The sequence below is a fragment of the Linepithema humile genome, chromosome 5, assembly GCF_040581485.1.
Source record: "Linepithema humile isolate Giens D197 chromosome 5, Lhum_UNIL_v1.0, whole genome shotgun sequence".
In the NCBI taxonomy this organism is placed as follows: domain Eukaryota; kingdom Metazoa; phylum Arthropoda; class Insecta; order Hymenoptera; family Formicidae; genus Linepithema; species Linepithema humile.
Genome location: NC_090132.1, coordinates 11,879,338 through 11,887,692, shown reverse-complemented (window position 1 = coordinate 11,887,692; position 8,355 = coordinate 11,879,338). Strand labels below are relative to the sequence as shown.

General features: G+C 30.5%; 2 long non-coding RNA genes across 2 annotated transcripts; both read right to left on the bottom strand.

Moving 5' to 3' along the window:
- Positions 1-438: 438 nt before the first annotated feature.
- Positions 439-2,386, bottom strand: LOC105667296 (uncharacterized). Its single transcript, XR_010890135.1, has 6 exons — positions 2,182-2,386; positions 1,748-1,849; positions 1,386-1,656; positions 808-966; positions 619-721; positions 439-543 (listed from the first exon to the last, which is right to left on the bottom strand). It is a non-coding gene; the product is annotated as an uncharacterized lncRNA (long non-coding RNA).
- A 337-nt stretch (positions 2,387-2,723) lies between these two features.
- Positions 2,724-4,450, bottom strand: LOC136999864 (uncharacterized). Its single transcript, XR_010890136.1, has 2 exons — positions 3,599-4,450; positions 2,724-3,539 (listed from the first exon to the last, which is right to left on the bottom strand). It is a non-coding gene; the product is annotated as an uncharacterized lncRNA (long non-coding RNA).
- Positions 4,451-8,355: the final 3,905 nt, after the last annotated feature.

Here is an 8,355-nt window from a genome sequence, read left to right as displayed (position 1 = left end):
AAATGTATAAGAACTTTTATCTATTAAATTATACATAACTGTATAAAAGTTGTGAACACTTTTAACATTTGTACTTTACTTTGTATTCACAAAACAGAAAAATAAATGAATATATTTTTTTAATAATAATAAATGAATATACTTTTTTGCTTAATTTTATAAAAAAGGTTATAAACTTTAAACTTATATAAATTTTAAATTTATATGTAAGCTTGATATTATAAAATATATATAATAAATTTACATAAACAAATGAAAATTAAAACAAATTTATAAAAAGTATTTTATTAAATTAAATTTTAATTGATAGAAAATATATATTTTATAATATAAACGGACTTATTAATATTTTTAGAAAATAATGAATTGTATTTCATTTTTAAAAAAATAAATGAAAAATGTAACTCTGGAGGCAAATTATTCTGATATATGCGTGTGTTACTCTATATAAAATATTTTTTATTGTTGTCAGATATCAACATTTGTAACTATTTTGCTCGTGATGCAAATGATAGTTGCATTTATGCATTTGTGTTATCCATTCTGTGAATAAAAATGATAATTAATAACTTATTAATAAATACTGTGTATTTATTACGAAAATTTATAAAAACTTACTTATTTTTCTTTAGGTAACGCTCATTCGCATGTCGTAACCAAGATTTGATTGGTTCGGAAATGCAATGTTCAGTTGCTTCCGCAAATCGAAGTCGTACAACGCCTAAAAAATAACAAATTAAATAAATTACATTTATGAATAAATATTGTTTATATCATGTATATTTAAATACTTGATTATTTACTCACTAAATATAATTTTTCGTAGTTGTAAATCATAAAATATCCGTTTTTTTTTCCTCCAACATAACTAAATGTAGAAGCTACCTTATCTGACATTAACACTCGTAAAAGATTAAAAGTGATTCCTTTGACACTATTTCCTCCAATAGATGATAGCTGCTTAATCTATAAAAGTGAAAAATATATAAGAAAGATCCTAATAAGTAAAATGGCAATCTGTCGACAAATTGGCAACAAATTCAGTCAGAATGCTATATGTGTCTACATTAAGCTTGTATTCTGTCAACAGAGCTTGTTGATATAATTTGAGATTGAGGATTCATCCGATGCTGCCAACATCTGATATCCAAAATAACAGAGCTTTTTTTTAAGAATTCTTATTTTCTTGTTTTCTAAGAAGCTGTTATTATGGATATCGGACGTCATACGTTGGACATCGGAGTCTTTCATTAGATTTCTGTTAACATTCTACTAACTAAATTAATAACAGACACTTGGAGAAATTTGTTTCAACAGATTTGACTATTAAGAATATAATTTTATACATATACTTAATAAAATTTTTTATTTTTTAATGTATTTACCAATTCTTTGCGGCTAATAATATTATCATTTAACGATTTTTTGAATTTTTCCAGATCCTCAATATTGTCAATAGAAAAATTATCCATTAAAGATTCTTTTTTTTTGCAATTTGTTTGTCCAAAATTTCTTCACATGAAAAACATTTTTCAAGTTTACGTAACATAATATCAATTCTATTGTTTAAAAGTCTTTCTTGTTCTTCTAGTGAAGATAATTTGAATCCTCTATCTGTCAATTTTCTTATTATATAGCGTTGAAAATCAGAGTTTGCTAAAAATATAAAATAAAATTATTGAAATATAAAATTAATAAAACATATAAAATTATTTAAATAGATTCATAAATCACATTTCACACTTACATGAACTATTATTATTTTCAGTTTTATAATGGTTATTAGCAGATTCGTCATCATATATAATTTCTTCATCTTTATCAAGTGTTGCTACTGTTACGTACTAACCTGGAGAAAAAGGGGCGGGTCAGGTATACGGACGGACGCAACAATAAAAGTATAAATTTGTGGTGTTTGCTCGCTGGTCGGTATGAGAGGAGGCGACCGCGCGAGCCGAACAATTTCCCTTGGCTGAGAACAGGTCAACGATCGTAATGATCGATATTACGCTGTTAGAGGCCTCAACCAATCGTTCGTGGTTCCCTTTTCTAGTCAAGAGAATTAACTCCTTTTACCAAGGGCGGAACCTCATGCAAATTTTCAAAAGGAGAGGGGGGGGGGGGTAGAAGAGGAAGGTGAGAGGTCTTACAACTAATTTAATTATGAAGGTTTTGACTTACTACTTAGATGTCCTGGAAATATATCTGGACCTTCTTGGGTCGTTCAGTGGTCCGTATTCACGTCGATGTATAATGAATATTGCTCGGAGGTTGGTTTAATATGTTGGAGAAGCAATTGCCGCGCGCGGTACTTCACTCCTCCGCGACAAGTTTTGGATTTCGGGATAAGAAAAGAATTTTGTGTTAGTCCAGAAATTCCAGGCGTAAAGCGTGCGGTGGGCCGCACCACAATACGCGGGGATACAGAAATCGATACCACGTGCGGTGGTCCGCACCGAAAATATCAATACTGACAAGGAAAGGGACCCAAGTGTCCCCCTCCGATTTTGACAAGCTTTAAATATGTTGTAAAGTAGTTCAAAATAAGAGACACATTTTTTTTTATGTGCTTTCTCGCACGTTTAGGGTTGAAACAACCCCCTACAAGCTAAAACGGTTTTTTTGATTTTGACTGAATATCGTCAAAACTGTAAGAGATATCAAAAAATGTTTCGAATAAAAGTTGCATGGTCTTTTATGAGCTTTATAACCGCGTAAGTCGATTTTTAAAAAAATTTATATTTTTTAATTTACCCCCACCCCTTCTTATTATTTTTTTGAATTTCAAAATTTTTGTAATGACAAAAGTTGTAGCATTTTTTACGCTGAATTCAACCATATATGATTTTATTATGTTTCGAAATCGCATCTTTCAGAAATGAGCTGTCAATGTCGCACTATATGCGTCGCGCTGCGATATATGCATATATATGCATAACGCATTGTTTGTGCCGCTTGTGTAATCGATGTTTTGTCGTGCATGTGTAATTGATAAGACGAATAAAATTAGAAATAAAGAGTAGCATGTTATGAAATATTCGGAAAAATGTTTTAATCAAAGAACAAAGTTCACTAAAGTTGTTGCCAAGGCATCCTCTCTATTTTACACTTTTATTGTCGCATTTCGAGTGTATTTATAGCGCAGCGCGTTGGCATATCCCGTCAGTGCATATTACGTGCATATAAAAAAATGCGACTGCATCGACTGCATCAACTGCAGTCGCATTTTTTTATATTCATACGGAATACGTTCATCTGTAGTACATATAACTTTAGGATTTGCGTCCAATAGCTCACCTTCTTCCTCTTCATCTCCTAGTTCGAATTGCTCTGCTGTTGGAATATCGTTATCGTTTTCATAATCTAAAGATTCTTCTACTTCCATTTCGTATCTCTCATCGCGCATTTCTTTCAGCATAGATTCTATTTTATGTGCCATTTCTCGTTCTTCAGATGTTATCGGACTTGTTGATAGATTAAGGGCCGAAAAAGTTACGTATACTAACATTATTACGTTAAATGGATTTAATTGAACCATTCTGAAAAATATAACAATTAAATATTTCTTCTTATTTGTGTACAAAAAAATAATACTTACTTTATAGTGAATTTGCTGTTCTTTTTTTGATGCTGTTTTATATATTGTTTTTTCGTAATCACTAACAAGCGCACAACTTTAAAGCGTAATATGCACTGACGGGATATGACAACGCGCTGCGCTATAAATGCACTCGAAATGCGAGAATAAAAGTGTAAAATAGAGGGGATGCCTTGGCAACAACTGTAGTAAACTTTGTTCTTTGATTAGAAAACGTAATATGCACTGACGGGATATGCCAACGCGCTGCGCTATAAATACACTCGAAATGCGACAATAAAAGTGTAAAATAGAGAGGATGCCTTGGCAACAACTTTAGTGAACTTTGTTCTTTGATTAAAACATTTTTCCGAATATTTCATAACATGCTACTCTTTATTTCTAATTTTATTCGTCTTATCAATTACACATGCACGACAAAACATCGATTACACAAGCGGCACAAACGATGCGTTATGCATATATATGCATATATCGCAGCGCGACGCATATAGTGCGACATTGACAGCTCATTTCTGAAAGATGCGATTTCGAAACATAATAAAATCATATATGGTTGAATTCAGCGTAAAAAATGCTACAACTTTTGTCATTACAAAAATTTTGAAATTCGAAAAAATAATAAGAAGGGGTGAGGGTAAATTAAAAAATATAAATTTTTTTAAAAATCGACTTACGCGGTTATAAAGCTCATAAAAGACCATGCAACTTTTATTCGAAACATTTTTTGATACCTCTTACAGTTTTGACGATATTCAGTCAAAATCAAAAAAACCGTTTTAGCTTGTAGGGGGTTGTTTCAACCCTAAACGTGCGAGAAAGCACATAAAAAAAAATACGTGTCTCTTATTTTGAACTACTTTACAACATATTTAAAGCTTGTCAAAATCGGAGGGGGACACTTGGGTCCCTTTCCTTGTGAGTGCTGATCTGAAGAAACAATTAGGAATAAGGCGGGGGTAGGTTGAATGTGTGAGAAATAGTTTTAGTCGAAATATTGTTTAACAAACACGTTTACTATAATTATTGATATACAAGCACTTTGAGATACAATCGGTTTTTCTAATATTTTAAGGTATGAACTAAGATTCGATTGAGCTGGATTCAGAGATGTTGAGAGAACTATATTAACTGCTTAAGAGGATGCTGAAGTAACGGGCAAACTCTGACGCGAAAGCGCCATCATTTCGATGGTACTAAAAATGAAATGACATTATCGGCGCAGCCTACGGACCTATGCCGCGTAGGTCCGTGTGTACGCATTTGTTTGTAGTGGTGACTCACTACACTGACGTGTGGTCTGTGTACGTGTGTCATCGGAAGTTTGTAAACAAACGATGCTTGCGCTTGTTTCCTCGACTGAAATTTCGTCGCAAGACTGCAATATAATGTCCGAGAAAACATAAGCGTATACAAAGTGTCAAATAAATACAAACTAAATATGACAAAATAATAAATGAAAAATATACATATAATACTATATATATCATTGAAGAAAAATGTCATATACTTTTCTTACTTTTATCCTTATGTAGTAAATACTAAATAACTAATTAATCAATTAATTAATATATACGTATACACATATATACAATAAATAGTTATCTTTATTTTGTATTTTATATGATAATGACTGAAATAATAAAAGTATATATTATTTCAGTTATATAAAATACAAAATAAAGATAACTATATTCAATATGTATATGTATGTATTCAATAATTAATTAACTTATTTATTTATTTTGTATTTATTACATAAGAATAAAAATAGGAAAAGCATATAACATATTTTTCCAATTAGATATATAGTATTATACATACATTTTTCAAATAAAATATTTTATCATATCTAACTTATATCTATTAGACACCTTGTATAAGTCTATTTTGTCTCGTATGTACATCATTCAGCCATACGATAGAATTTCAATTGCGAGAAAAAAGGTTAAATGACCTTATAAATTATCTGATAAAATATAAACAGACCACACGTGCAGTAAATTGCTAACTAAAATAAATACGTATTTCTTCAAATCTGTCAGCTGACGTTAGATCGCCTATGACAATATTTCTTAAAATCTGCCAGTTCACGAATAAATCGTCTTTAGCTCTCTTTTTTCTAAACTGTCAGCTGACGTTAGATCGCCTCTGACTATATTTATTAAAAATTGTCAGCTCACGATAGATCGCCTTTGACAATATTTCTTACAATTTGCCAGTTCACGAATAAATCGTCTTTAGCTCTCTTTTTTCTAAACTGTCAGCTAACGTTAGATCGTCTGTGACAATATTTATTTAAAATTGTCAGCTCACGATAGATCGCCTCTCACAATATTTCTTACAATTTGCCAGTTCACGAATAAATCGCCTTTAGCTCTCTTTCTTCTAAACTGTCAGCTGACGTTAGATCGCCTCTGACTATATTTATTAAAAATTGTCAGCTCACAATAGATCGCCTCTGACAATATTTCTTACAATTTGCCAGTTCACAAATAAATCGCCTTTAGCTCTCTTTCTTCTAAACTGTCAGCTGACGTTAGATCGCCTTTGACTATATTTATTAAAAATTGTCAGCTCACAATAGATTGCCTCTGACAATATTTCTTACAATTTGCCAGTTCACGAATAAATCGCCTTTAGCTCTCTTTCTTCTAAACTGTCAGCTGACGTTAGATCGCCTCTGACTATATTTATTTAAAATTGTCAGCTCACGTTAGATCGCCTCTGACTATATTTATTTAAAATTGTCAGCTCACGAAAGATCGCCTCTGGCTTGTCTTATTCTATATTGCCAGTCCACGACAAAGCCGCCTCTGGCTTGAAGACAAGAATAAGAATTTTCTTCTAATGCCAGTCCACGAGAAAACCGCCTCTGGCTTGTCTTATTCTATATTGCCAGTCCACGAGAAAACCGCCTCTGGCTTGTCTTATTCTTTATTGTAAGATACTTTTATTACGTCATATGCTTTATGTATATATATATAATGTATATTATATGCTCCACATTATCTATATTTATATCAAAATATTTTTTTAAGAAATTGACATCATTTTGTATACTCTTTTTACAATAAATGTATATGATATATGCCATATTTTTTATTTCTAAAGCATGAAATATAAAGATATTTTTATTTTTTTGTGTCTATCATTTGTAAAAAAATCTTGATAAAAGAAACAACATTAATTTTGCGACTTGCAATAATCTGTTTCATTATATGCTTCTTTTAAATACTTACAATTAGCTTTATTTTATGTGATTAACTTGGTATTTAAAATACGTATCAAAATCGAAAATGTATTTCTATTACAGTAGAAAAGAAACATTCTTGTCTTACAACAGAGAGAAATGGCAAAATATAATATTGTCTAAATACAGTCTAAGTACAGTCCAATAAAAACGGTTAAAATTGAACATTTTATAAAACCACTGTGATTCATGAAAAATCAGAATTATTTTTTCAAAAATATAGATATTTCGACTGTGTGTTTTAAACTGCACTACACATTCAAAATTCACAGAATAAATTTATTTCTGCAAAGTTGTGTATAATGTCAGTGGAAAAGTGATTTATTTGTTATTACATATACATGATATTTTCCCCTTCCTCTCTGGTGTAAGACTACAATGTTTTTTTTTACTGAACTAGAAATTAATTTTATATTTTGATGTGTATTTTAGATACCAAGGTAAACGCATAAAATAAGGCTAGTTGTAAATATTTAAAAGAAGTATATATTAAAACAGATAATTGCAAGTCACAAAATTAATGTTTTTTTTATCAAGATTTTTTTACAAATGATGCATACAAGAAACTAAAAATACCTTTATATTTCATGCTTTATAAATAAGTTATATGACATATACATTTATTATAAAAATATATACAATATACAAAATGATATTAACTTTTTACATAGATACTTTGATGTGAATATACATAATATGGAGCACATAATATACATAATATATACATATAAAGCACATGAATAAAAGTATTTTGTAGAAATTAGAATATGAATGTAATTAAATAATATATGTAATTAAATAAATATAAATGTTTGCAAAAATGTTGCAAAATTTATGTATAATACATACACTTTTTTATCCTTCAGAGTGCCTTCAACTCGTTTTTTTCAGCCGGGTTTCGTAGCACATAACACAAACACACACACACGCACAACTAACAGACACATAACTAATCTAAAAGATTCTGTATATGACAGATAGCACTGAGAACTGTATAGCGCCTCTATCCCAAAATCTCGGAACTAATCTATAGCTCTTTTTTACCTTATTCTTTCTATATTGCATACATGCTTTACATAAATCTGGAAAAGGGTGGCGTTTTGAAAATAAGTCTCTAAGCTCTATTTTTTTGGTTTTCCATTATTGTTTCATACGCTCTTCTTCGGCACATGGTCTTGTTTTGCAGATTGAAGCAGTATAATTTTGATATAAAAGATATAATTCTTTGAGGTGACATTGTCGGTAAATTTTCAAAAATTTTTTTTATTTTTTGGTTTAAATTTGACCAACTGCCGAAAGATTAGCATATGTACTTTATTTACACCAAAGGATTTGTAATTCTATTAAAGCAATAAAAAACGCCACTTTTTTTAGAGAATTGAAGTTTCGGTCGGTAACAATATGACTTCAGCATCCTCTTAACTGCTGCTTTCACGGGTGGGTGTCTTCCCTTTTATACTCGAAATTTTGGGTTTTGGAAGGGAGACATTCCTTCCGAGGGGTT